The following is a 12,494-nucleotide window of genomic DNA, read 5'->3' on the forward strand; positions in this document are numbered from 1 at the left end:
GTAGGAAATTAGAACAAACCTCATCAAGCAAATGAAAACCTCTTGCGCCCTCTGTGCGGGGTGGCGCTTGAAGTGGGTCCCCATGTTCCCGCACAGAGGACGCTGCCATTTATTTTACGTTTTCTGAGCTTTGTTCTATTCTCTACGACCATTTACAGTCTGTGGCTGACCCTCCGTCCCGCGATTTGGTTTCATTCGATTAAATCATTGAGTTTTCGCTGCTGGTAGTATTTTCGCTTTTAGTGTTTTATTACTGGACGTATAATTTTAGTTATCTCTGCCGACACTCGTTGGATGAGTTTTTCATCTTGGCTTTCCCAGCGTGCTCCGCGAAACTTGTTTCCTCCGGACAAGTTGAGCTTTTTCCCGGTTGTCTGTCTCCTGCCCCGGTACAGCGCGTATGTATGCAGTCTTTACGTAAGTTGGGGCTTCAGTCGGCCATTTTGATATTACGTCTCAGCTTGAGTTTGGTTGAATTCTCGATCTATTCGTCAGTCAAAGAGCTGTTGAAGCTTTCGTGGTGGTAGTATTAGGCTCTAAAGAATGCAGGCGATTTCGTGATAGTGAAAATACTAACCGATTTTCACTAGAAATTACAAAAATCGTTGTGTTAGATTTTATTCGACTTATACCCTTGCACCATTGAAAATTTAATCCTGGAATCTGAAGCGAAAAGCCTCTTTTCCTACTCACTGAACGTGTAATGCAAGCACAAATCGATGAAAATTGTAATATTGATTATAATTGACTCCTGTATTTGACCATATCATCGAAGATTATGTTGTCATAATGAATACAGATTTAACCTGGTCGCGTAGATAACGACCCTGACTTATCGGCATTTGTGTCGGGGGGCTTTACAGGTGAATTACGTCGCTTTTCCTTTGGGGGAAATGGAGTGGTAAAAGATCGTCTATATATTTTTCTCTAGGACTGTGACGTAGGCCAAGATGCCTGAAATGACGTTGCAACACTGAACTAAGTATTCTGAGATATTGTTTCCTATTGTGTCGCAAAATGCGTTAGTTTCTATTAGAATTTGAAGGCCTTTGACGGTCGTCTCAGTGCAGGCTGGCTTCTTGTTTGTTTCAAGCAGTCAGTGCAACCTCTCGACATTCGTGTGGGTTTTGAAGGAGGCGGCCACTGATTACGTCATACAAGACGAGATGCCCGAAACAAAGTAATGGCTGTGAGCTGCAGATTCCAGTGAGCACGCTGAGATATTATTTTATTTTACATTTTGATTGTTCTGTGATACTGCCCACGCATTGTGCCCAAGGATAAAATAGAGCATTCCGTCTCCTTCCAGGTCAGTGATAACAACCGCGTCACACTCGTTCAAGACTTGAGGTTTTCGCAGCGATGAGGGTAATGGCCGCTTACGTCGTGATGTCGCTTACGCCGTGCAACACGCCAAACCGAAAATTATGTTGCAGCAGCAGCGAACTAAGGACTCCGTTGAGTACAATGAGAAATTATATGCCATCATTGTCAGATAATGCCCACTGATCGAGTTTCAGACCGTACATACAGAAGCGACGTAATTATAAATTCTTGTCATTATGCGAGGCATTATGTCTGCTTTGAGATGATTGGCGGAGCCCTCTTCACATTCACGGTGATTATGATATCATCATTCTTCATCGCCGTCGTGAACCCTCTGAACCTGAATCGAGCCTTGCAGGCGGAAGCATGATTTTCCCACGTCTCGCTCCTGGACGCTGCTCTGTGACGTCATCTGGCACGAGACGTCTGAAATGATGAGACACCAGTGAGCGATGGACTCGGGTGAGTACGACAATATATTATTTCAAGGTTGATTCAAAATTATAATGACTTTCGTAGATAGTGTTCTGTGGGAAATTAAAAATTAGTATGTCTCGACTGCAATGTAGTGTCTGAGTAAAGCGTGGTCTGCATGGATGTGAGAGGAATGGGATTTCGCGAAGGTACCGATATCGTCAAAATCAAAGAATGTTTGAAACCCCTACATACGGTAAGGAATCGAGTTATTTCATGAGTTGGAAACAGAAAGGAAAAGTTACAGATCATTTGAGAAGTGTTGAAGAGAAAAATATAGGAAACGGAGAAAATGCTGACAATCGCAGAGACGTGATAGACACGCACACTTGCAGCATCAGATCAGTTTCTTCCGTCTCTCTTGATGTAAACATATACGGCAGTCATCGGGTAGGTGACAGTCGTTTAACTGGTCGAAACGTTTCTCTTCGTGTATGGAAACAGAAATTTTATTACAGCGTTTACAAAAACTGACTGGTCGTCCTTACTTCATTTCTCGTGAGTAAATTTCGTAAGGAAATGCTGTGGACCGAGTATTGCGTATGGAGTACGTAGAAGTTCGTATTGGTTTGGATTAGCCCCCCTCTGCCAGGGACGCGACTCAGTAGGCGTCCTTCACGTGGTGATGGAATTAGAAAGAGCTGCTAGAATATAGTGCTGTATAGAGCAGAGGTTCCAAAAGTATGGGGCGTGTTGTTTGTATGAAAAAATTTTTTAACGAAATTTGGAGAAACATTTTTAACATCCTTCGCTTGACTGAGGCAGTTCAGAAGTGGCAGCCATCAAAACAAAGTATCGTTCTACGATGAACCTGTGTTGAACATGAATTTTAAACCAGAGACTTGTTTTCCAGAATATGGTGTTATGTGGTATGCTTGTATCCTGCAGCCGTCATGTACCGCCCTGTGGTGTATCCGGTACTTCCAGATGCTGCGTGATATGATGTGGCAGTACTGAATTCGAGACTCATGGTAAGTACACTGGACTACTATTTTCAATTACCTTCCGATACTGCCCATCAGTTCAATTTCAGTGCTCATACATTTTTTACCTGTGTAATGCGTGAAACATACTTTAGAGCGCTCTACTCTTTTGAAATCATTTAGAAAGTTGATTTATTGTGTCATCGTTAGAAATATAGTAGAGTATATTTTCACCACTTTCTGTCCAGCCATTGAAAATGTTAAATTTATGAAACATTGGTCTGACTCATTTGCAATTCAAAATGGTCTGAAACAAGGAGATGCTTTGTGTACTTCTAGGACAGCAGTAACAACCACTTGACATTCGTACAAGATTTAATTAAGGTTTTCGTGGCGGTGAGGATAATGGCCGCCTACATCGTGAAGTCTGTTACGCCATACAACACGAGACGCCGAAAATGTTACCGGAGCACATAACTAAGGACTCATTTGAGTACAATGAGAAATTATATTCCATTAATATAATTCCCATTGATGGAGCTTCAGACCCTACGTATAAAAGCGGTATTATTATAAATTCTTGTCATTATATGGGACATTCTGTCTGGTTTCAGGGGAAAGGCATCAGCGTCTTGATCGCATTTTCACCCGTGCCGTTGTGTCCTGTTGCGTCTACACGCTCCGGGAAACCCGGAGTTCCGCAGCCGCTTCCACCCGGACGCTGCACTCTTGTCGTGTTTTATTGACAACTTTACGTCTGTTTCCAGTGTCGGCGGTCATCCTACCGGCATATTTCGTTTCTACCATCGTTGTTGGTGAGTGAAACGAATTATTTTACTTTTAAATTAACACACGACTAACGTCTAGGGTGCAGAGGTTAAACTCCTTCCAATGTTCCTTAATTGTGAGTTTCCAATTAATGTTTTTCTTGTGTCCATCCTTTGAGCAAAATGAATTCAGATTGTTTCAATTTACTCTTTTTCCTCTTTCTTTTCTTCTATTTCTCCTCCTTCCTACCCTCAGAGGATAGACGGGTTAGTGTAGAGTTGTAGCTGCATGCATTCTTAACCACTAACAACATCATCAACCCTGCAGTCCAGCCGCTGCGCTGCATCGGAATATCAGCACAATCCAGCAAAGACACAGTTAGTTTGCCCATAATATTAGAAATGTCGAGGAATAAATAGGGTGTGAGATCATAGACCATATTTATCTGCTTTGCGTTAAGTTGCAGTGGTAGGCTTTGATAAAGCATACAGAAGATATTCAGGATTTTGAAAAGTGGGGATTTTCTGTTTTGATGATCTGAGTAACGGCTAGCTTTTCAGTGACTTTGCTGTATCAAGTTAAGTAAGTGTGAGGTGATTTAAGCGTCTGCTAACAGAAACTATAAAAAGCGGAAGATTTTCAATTTGGAAAATTTCATGGGGCTAAAAACTACATTATCGTTATTTATTTACATAGCGTTGCCCTTCGATAGGTGATGGGGACGATCTTCAAGTTTGTAAAATTTTATGTAGCTGAAAAGTGCATTACTTACATAGCTTTGCCCTTAGATTACAGTCATATGGCAGAACAGACGTACAGTCCAAATTTGACCACCTCTGACGTAGACAAAGTTCATTCAGTGAACGTAATTGAGAAATTATTGCAATTTTATAGTATCGTAGGCATCAGTACTAGGACATTAAAATGTGGATTGATGAGAGATTCACACGGAAATAAGGGACGAGACGTAGTGGACAACGAAATCACATGCAAATAACGTGTGAATAAAATAATACAGGCTTTTGGAAGCCGAAATAAGTGAAACGGCCAAAACTGACATTTTAAATGAAGTTTTCAGGTTGTTGTATGTTCAAGATGTTATTTAATAAATAAATAAATTATTTACTTGTACTTTTATTTTTTACGATTTTAGAAACAACGAAAACTGTAACACTTGCTTGTATACCTTTGTTTCCATCTCCCTTTATAATAGGTAGAAGAACGACATATGTCACTATTTCGTCTTTAAATTTTCGCATATGAGTTGACTTTCAATGAGATCAGATTTTAACAGCAGCTAAAATTTCTATGACTTGTTACATTATAATTATTAATTATATATTAGCGTACTGGCAAATTAAAGTGTGCATTGATGATAACCAAAAGTTCTCAATTGGATTTAAATCTAGCGAGTATGACGGCAAAAATACAACTTTGCATCCGACACTTTATATTAATTCCCTTGTTCTTTCAGACTTATGAAAGCTTGCTTTGTCAAGTCATTTGCAAAGAACGTCGCTCATATCATAAATCAAATAATACAGAAGTCATAGAGAGCCCACCCCTCCAAAAAATAAAAATAAAAGAAGTCAACTCAAATTGTCCATTGCTTTGTGAATGGAGGTAGCGCGTAGCTCTGAAACGTGAGTGAACTTGTAGGAGACGACACGAGAAACAACGGACGATTGCCATGTCCAGCGACGACGTCATCTAAGAAGTCTCCAGGTCATCGCTGGTGGGTGAAATTTATCTCTTCAATGTTGCAGTAGTTGACAGTATTACTTGGCAATGTAGTTTGTAGATTAGTTTTTGCCAGTATCTTGTAGTTGAGAGATTTTAGTAAATGAAGTCCTTATTTCCATCCTTGAAGGCAAAACGAATTGCAAATCTTCATCTTCTCGTTCTTTATCTTTATCTTGTTTTTTCTCATCTTATAACTTACACGGGCTAGACTAATTTCTTTTTAAAGATAAGTTGCGCCTCTGTTTAATTACGTACTACGGCATGAAGGCGTATGGGTTATTGAAAGTTTAGGTACATGCTTCTTTAACAGCTAGCTAGATGGAGATACGTGGACAGCATCACGTTCCAGCCGGTTTATCCGAAGGAAAAATTCACGGTATCTTCTGTGTATATTTATTGAATTGGACCGAACTTGATTGTGAAGGGATAGGAATCTCTGCCGCTGTCGGTAGTTGAACCGCGGACTTGCAGATTGTCCCGAAATAAAATATTAATCGTGGTAAAAATCGGAGATGACTTAGAAATTACAAGTGAATACGGATTTTGAGTCTGAAAACCCGAAGGGAAGACATAAAATTGGATGTGAAGATAATAGTAACAGCTGCTGTGAACATGGGAATGAACATCTGTAGACATAATTTGTAGATTTATGTCTATTTATTATAGTTTAATTTTAAATTTTTGACAATTATGTAGTGAAGGAGGACAATTATGGGAATCGTGTCAGATACTAATCAGGTATGTTGAACTCGACGCCGAAAACTCGCGGTTTACGTCGTGCAAGACACGGCTTTATGCGTCGCGTTTGTAGAATCGCAGTCAATACAGGTCGCGTGGGGGAATGCGTGACGCATCATCGTTAGTGGCTTACGTCGTACTAAGCGGGTTACAGACAGACGTAATTTTTAACATTGAGGGATATTGTAGAAAACTCGAATTTGTGACTATTTACAAACGTAAATATCTGGCGATGTAAAAATGTTCTGTTTCTGCGTGCTCAGTTTTCGTCGTGATGTGGACGTCGGTAAACAGGTCCCTCCGAGGACGACTGTCTCGCGTGATGGGAAAGTCGCTGAAAGGAAATCGCTCTAGAAAAAAATGGAATCGATATTAATTCGTAGAATCGAACTTGGGCTGTGAAGGTGATGAACCGGATTTTATTAACAGAGCGACCACGAGTTAATTGCTATTAATAAGCACGGTAACGACAGTAATTTGAAGACAATGGTTAATGAGTTGTAGCTTCGCACTTTGTACTGTCAGCATCAGGGAGAGGAGAGGTAGGTCAGGGTATCGATGACGCACGTGTGAGATGACAGATGCATAGACATTTTTAGTCGAATAGAGCTTGGGATAATTATGTTTAGATCATAATGCAAGCAAGAATAGCACGGAAAGAAGTGAAATGTGTTCATTTTTGTCTTGGTAGGGCCCGGATAATAACGCAGACTTTTAAAGGAACGTATCGAATTCGGTAGAAAATGTTTTCTTCGTAACTGAAATGTAGAAGAAATGTTATACGTTAAGTGTTTGGGATGTCAAATGAATACAACCCATTCCGTGAATGAGTTTTGGATCTTAAGCGTACGTGATTCTGTTCAGGTGCCAGGCGCTCAGACAATGAACGAATTGTCTGCGTTTTCAGAAACATGAATGTCCGTTGTCGTTCTTAAAACACCGAGCTTTCTTAGTCACTGCTTTTACAAAATCAAGACGATCGTCATCATGATATAGGACATAAATTTTAATTCAACATTGTCCTCCGATCCTCAGTTTGATTTTCAAGGTGAATTAAATATTTTTGAGAAATATGTTGTATGCATTTTCCACGGTCGTATGTTCTTGTCATCAGGATTGTTTTGCTCGTGCTAATAATATCTGGGGGCAGATTAGAAAATAATTACTTTTATCTCAAGTACTTTGTGTCTGTTAGGTCCACGTGTTCTGGTTGGGACCCTACTGAAAATTGGTTGTAATGTTTCGTGAGATAAGGCACGTGTTTGCTAGTCCTCGACGAAGCAACGAAGCGCAAGGTGAAAACGAATTGCCATTTGTCCGGGTTCGGTATATTTATTCGTAGGTAATAACCATATCAGCTCAAGTGAATGGTAACTAAATTCATGGAAATGGCATCCTCGTTCCCATGCTCACAAGAGGCCTCATGAAGAATGAAATGCGTGTCTTCCGATAATAGTCGCATAAGATTGATATTAATATTATCCTTGCATCTGCTCAAAGATTTCTTATTGGTATTGTAACCGGTCGAATATGGCAGCTCGACGTAATGTGAGACAATAACTGCGTGTTACGTTTTGTTCCATTACTGGTGCATAATCGCGTATGGCATTTTATGTACGTGTTATTCTGTAGAGCTGTTAGGAACTTGGCCGATGTCGGAATTTTGTTAAGAGGGATGCGAATCACGTGTTGTTTACGGTGAATGAATTACGAGCGAGAGATAGTCGTTAGGTTTTTCGATCGTTTGAATCATGGAAGGTGCCTGACGGAGGGCAACATTTCCGTCCAGCCTTAGGAAGCAAAACTTTATTTAGATCTGGGCCTCGCATGTGCCGTACGTGTTTAGATAAGTAGCGAGAAAATATGGCATTTTGTGAATTACTTATTTCGTGAATGTGTTGTAATAGGGCTCAAGGTAGCAATCTGCAACGAGTCTCGGTGGCAAAGCGCTTGATACTGGAAGGTGATGATGTTGATTGGGTCATAAAACGTGACATGTTATTTTGTATGCGATTACCGCGTTTTGGGCTCATGATTTGTTTCATGGATATCATGAGAGACAGGTCGTCATTGTTGTGTGTGCGCGCGCCGTATACTTGGGACAAAAAATTCGAAAGATCGGTTGTGTTTCTATGCTTGATGTAAAAGAAAAGTAATTTCTTACCTTGTAAGATGTGGATTATGTACATTTATGAAGCTGAAAGTCTATTATTTTTATGATAGACGTGTAAAGGTGACGGCCCCTGCGTGTAGGGCGCGATGCATCGCAGGTATGAGTAGGAGCTATACTTTTTTCGTATGACAATAGTTTTTTGGCTACTACAAAAGTCTATTCTAATTACTTGAGTATGTGTGGAATACATTCTTGGTTTAAATATTTTAATTTCGTTAGTTAGAGAAAGAAGCTAACTATATTGTTAATATGATATGAATACAATTACTCATTAGATATGGGGTTTAGGTATTTTTAGAATTACCTTCGAGGATGTAGGGAAATTCGATCCTTAGTCATACAGCATTTGATGACAGACGGTTGTTCACTCAGGCCACAGAATAGTAGGGGTATAAAAGCACGCAATGTCTTAGATAAAAGATTATTAGGCCAGCTTTAGATATCTCGGTTACTCTACCTATAAAATCTATCTCTTCTATCTATCTGTCTGTCTGCCTGTCTGTCTGATTACCTATCTATAAATCTATCCATCCGTTCATGTATTTACCAATATATGTAACCATATGAAGATTAACCAAAACACGCACCCACCTACCCACATCATGCATGTTTTGTAGCTCGTATTTTGTTTGTTAAGACAAAAATATGTCCCATGACACAGACAATTTATGATATTTCAAATGGCAATTTATTGTGTCTTGTGCTACTGTATTATGATGTATTCTGTTCCATGCCATGGTGTGTTGTATGCAAGTGTGCGTTTTTATTTATACTTTATTAAGATGAATTCCATAAGATAAGGAATGGATACATTTAGCGATGACTTACAAGATTCACCCGAGACACTAACTCTTCCAAGCCAAGGCAGGTGTGCGTTTACTGATGACATACGAGATTTGCAACAGACAGTAGTACCACTTCGAAGACAAGGCACGGGTACATTTAGCGATGACTTACGATATTCACCCGAGACTCTTTCCTCTTCTAAGCCAAGGCAGGTGTGCCTTTAGTGATGACATACGGGATTTGCACAAGGCAGTACTACCACTTCGAAGACAAGGCACGGGTACATTTAGCGATGACTTACGAGATTCACACGAGACACTACCACGTCCAAGCCAAGGCAGGTGTGCGTTTAGTGATGACATACGGGATTTACACAAGACAGTAGTACGACTTCGAAGACAAGGAACGTGTGCATTTAGCGATGACTTACGAGATTCACCCGAGACACTACCTCGTCCAAGCCAAGGCAGGTGTGCGTTTAGTGATGACATACGAGATTTGCACAAGACAGTAGTACGACTTCGAAGACAAGGCACTGGTACATTTATCGATGACTTACGAGATTCACCCGAGACACTACCTCTTCCAAGCCAAGGCAGATGTGCGTTTAGCGATGACTTACGAGATTCACCCGAAACACTACCTCTTTCAAGCCAAGGCAGGTGTGCGTTTAGTGATGACATACGAGATTTGCACAAGACAGTAGTATGACTTCGAAGACAAGGCACGTGTGCATTTATCGATAACTTACGGGATTCACCCGAGACACTACCTCGACCAAGCCGAGGCAGGTGTGAATTTAATGATGACATACGAGATTTGCACAAATGGAGTAGTACGACTTCGAAAACAAGGCACTGGTACTATTAGCGATGACTTACGAGATTCACCCGAGACACTACCTCTTCCAAGCCAAGGCAGGAGTGCGTTTAATGATGACATACGAGATTTGCACAAGACAGTAGTACGACTTCGAAGACAAGGCACGTGTGCATTTATCGATGACTTACGAGATTCACCCGACACACTACCTCGTCCAAGCCAAGGCAGGTGTGCGTTTAGTGATGACATACGAGGTTTTCACAAAGGGCGTAGTACGAATTCGAAGACAAGGCACTGGTACATTTAGCGATAACTTACGAGATTCACCCGAGACACTACTTCTTCCAAGCCAAGGCAGGTGTGCGTTTAATGATGACATACGAGATATGCACAAGAAAGTAGTACGAATTCGAAGACAAGGCACTGGTACATTTAGCGATGACTTACGAGATTCACCCCAGACACTTCCTCGTCCAAGCCAAGGCAGGTGTGCGTTTAATGATGACATACGAGATTTGCACAAGACAGTAGTACGACTTCGAAGACAAGGCACTGGTACATTTAGCCATGACTTACGAGATTCACCCGAGACACTACCTCTTCCAAGCCAATTCAGGTGTGCGTTTAATGATGACATACGAGATTTGTACAAGACAGTATTACCACTTCGAAGACAAGGCACTGGTACATTTATCGATGACTTACGAGATTCACCCGAGACACTACCTCTTCCAAGCCAAGGCAGATGTGCGTTTAATGATGACATACGAGATTTGCACAAGACAGTAGTACGACTTCGAAGACAAGGCACGTGTGCATTTATCGATGTCTTACGACATTCACCAGAGACACTACCTCGTCCAAGCCAAGGCATGTGTGCGTTTAGCGATGATTTACGAGATTCACCCGAGACACTACCTCGTCCAAGCCAAGGCAGGTGTGCGTTTAATGATGACATACGAGATTTGCAACAAGACAGTAGTACGACTTCGAAGACAAGGCACTGGTACATTTAGCGATGACTTACGAGGTTCACCCGAGACACTACCTCTTCCAAGCCAAGGCAGGAGTGCGTTTAATGATGACATACGAGATTTGCACAAGACAGTAGTACGACTTGGAATTCAAGGCACTGGTACATTTATCGATGACTTACGAGATTCACCCGAGACACTTCCCCTTCCAAGCCAAGGCAGGTGTGCGTTTAATGATGACATACGAGATTTGCACAAGACAGTAGTACGACTTCGAAGACAAGGCACGTGTGCATTTATCGATGACTTACGAGATTCACCCGACACACTACCTCGTCCAAGCCAAGGCAGGTGTGCGTTTACTGATGACATACGAGGTTTGCACAAAGGGAGTAGTACTACTTCGAAGACAAGGCACTGGTACATTTAGCGATGACTTACGAGATTCACCAGAGACACTACCTCTTCCATGCCAAGGCAGGTGTGCGTTTAATGATGACATACGAGATTTGCACAAGACTGTAGTACGAATTCGAAGACAAGGCACTGGTACATTTATTGATGACTTACGAGATTGACCCGAGACACTTCCTCGTCCAAGCCGGGGCAGGTGTGCGTTTAATGATGACATACGAGATTTGCACAAGACAGTAGTACGACTTCGAAGACAAGGCACGGCTGCATTTAGCGATGACTTACGAGATTCACCCGAGACACTACCTCTTCCAAGCCAAGGCAGGTGTGCGTTTAGTGATGACATACGAGATTTGCACAAGACAGTAGTATGACTTCGAAGACAAGGCACGTGTGCATTTATGGATGACTTACGAAATTCAACCCAGACACTACCTCGTCCAAGCCGAGGCAGGTGTGCGTTTAATGATGACATACGAGATTTGCACAAGACAGTAGTACGACTTCGAAGACAAGGCACTGGTACATTTATCGATGACTTACGAGATTCACCCGAGACACTTCCTCGTCCAAGCCGAGCCAGGTGTGCGTTTAATGATGACATACGAGATTTGCACAAAACAGTAGTACGACTTCGAGGAGAAGGCACTGGTACATTTATCGATGACTTACGAGATTCACCCGAGACACTACCTCGTCCAAGCCAAGGCAGGTGTGCGTTTATTGATGACATACGAGATTTGCACAAGACAGTAGTACGACTTTGAAGACAAGGCACGTGTGCATTTATCGATGACTTACGAGATTCACCTGAGACAATACCTCTTCCAAGCCAAGGCAGGTGTGCGTTTAATGGTGACATACGAGATATGCACAAGACAGTAGTATGACTTCGAAGACAAGGCACGGGTACATTTAGCGATGACCTACGAGATTCACCCGAGACACTAACTCTTCCAAGCCAAGGCAGGGGTGCGTTTAGTGATGACATACGAGATTTGCACAAGACAGTAGTACCACTTGGAAGACAAGGCACGGGTACATTAGCGATGACTTACGAGATTCACCCGAGACACTACCCGTTCCAAGCCAAGGCAGGTGTGCGTTTAGTGAAATTCCTAGAGATCGGGAGAAATATGCCTTTGAAAGAATGACTTTCGAATACCCGTGAAAAATTAAAAGTTCTCTATCCTGCAAACCCTTGGACTTACATTGTCGTGACTTTGACATGATGATGATATATACGTTACTTCAAACTGACATGAGTTGTGTCTCTCAGATTCCAGCAGATCGGCAGCTATATGCCTTTGAAAAATTGAGTTTCGAATACCCCTGAAATATTAAAAGTTCTCT

The 12,494-nt window shown here is 41.6% G+C and overlaps 1 long non-coding RNA gene across 6 annotated transcripts in view; it reads left to right on the forward strand.

Moving 5' to 3' along the window:
- Positions 1 to 338: 338 nt before the first annotated feature.
- LOC110829526 (uncharacterized) overlaps positions 339 to 12,494 on the forward strand; it is a 73,787-nt gene continuing 61,631 nt past the window's right edge. For 2 of the 6 annotated variants that reach the window (XR_015533690.1, XR_015533688.1), the window contains exons 1-4: positions 339 to 417; positions 1,310 to 1,788; positions 2,654 to 2,771; positions 3,338 to 3,538. This is a non-coding gene — a long non-coding RNA (uncharacterized LOC110829526). Of the gene's footprint in view, positions 418 to 1,309; positions 1,789 to 2,653; positions 2,772 to 3,337; positions 3,539 to 4,965; positions 10,550 to 12,494 lie in introns of those variants that run through there. The other 4 variants (XR_015533687.1, XR_015533685.1, XR_015533686.1 and 1 more) reach the window with 4 other exon arrangements.

Source organism: Zootermopsis nevadensis, unplaced genomic scaffold (assembly GCF_977971745.1).
Source record: "Zootermopsis nevadensis isolate Lab colony 2312 unplaced genomic scaffold, Znev_1.0 Znev_ptg000001l, whole genome shotgun sequence".
Lineage (NCBI taxonomy): Eukaryota > Metazoa > Arthropoda > Insecta > Blattodea > Termopsidae > Zootermopsis > Zootermopsis nevadensis.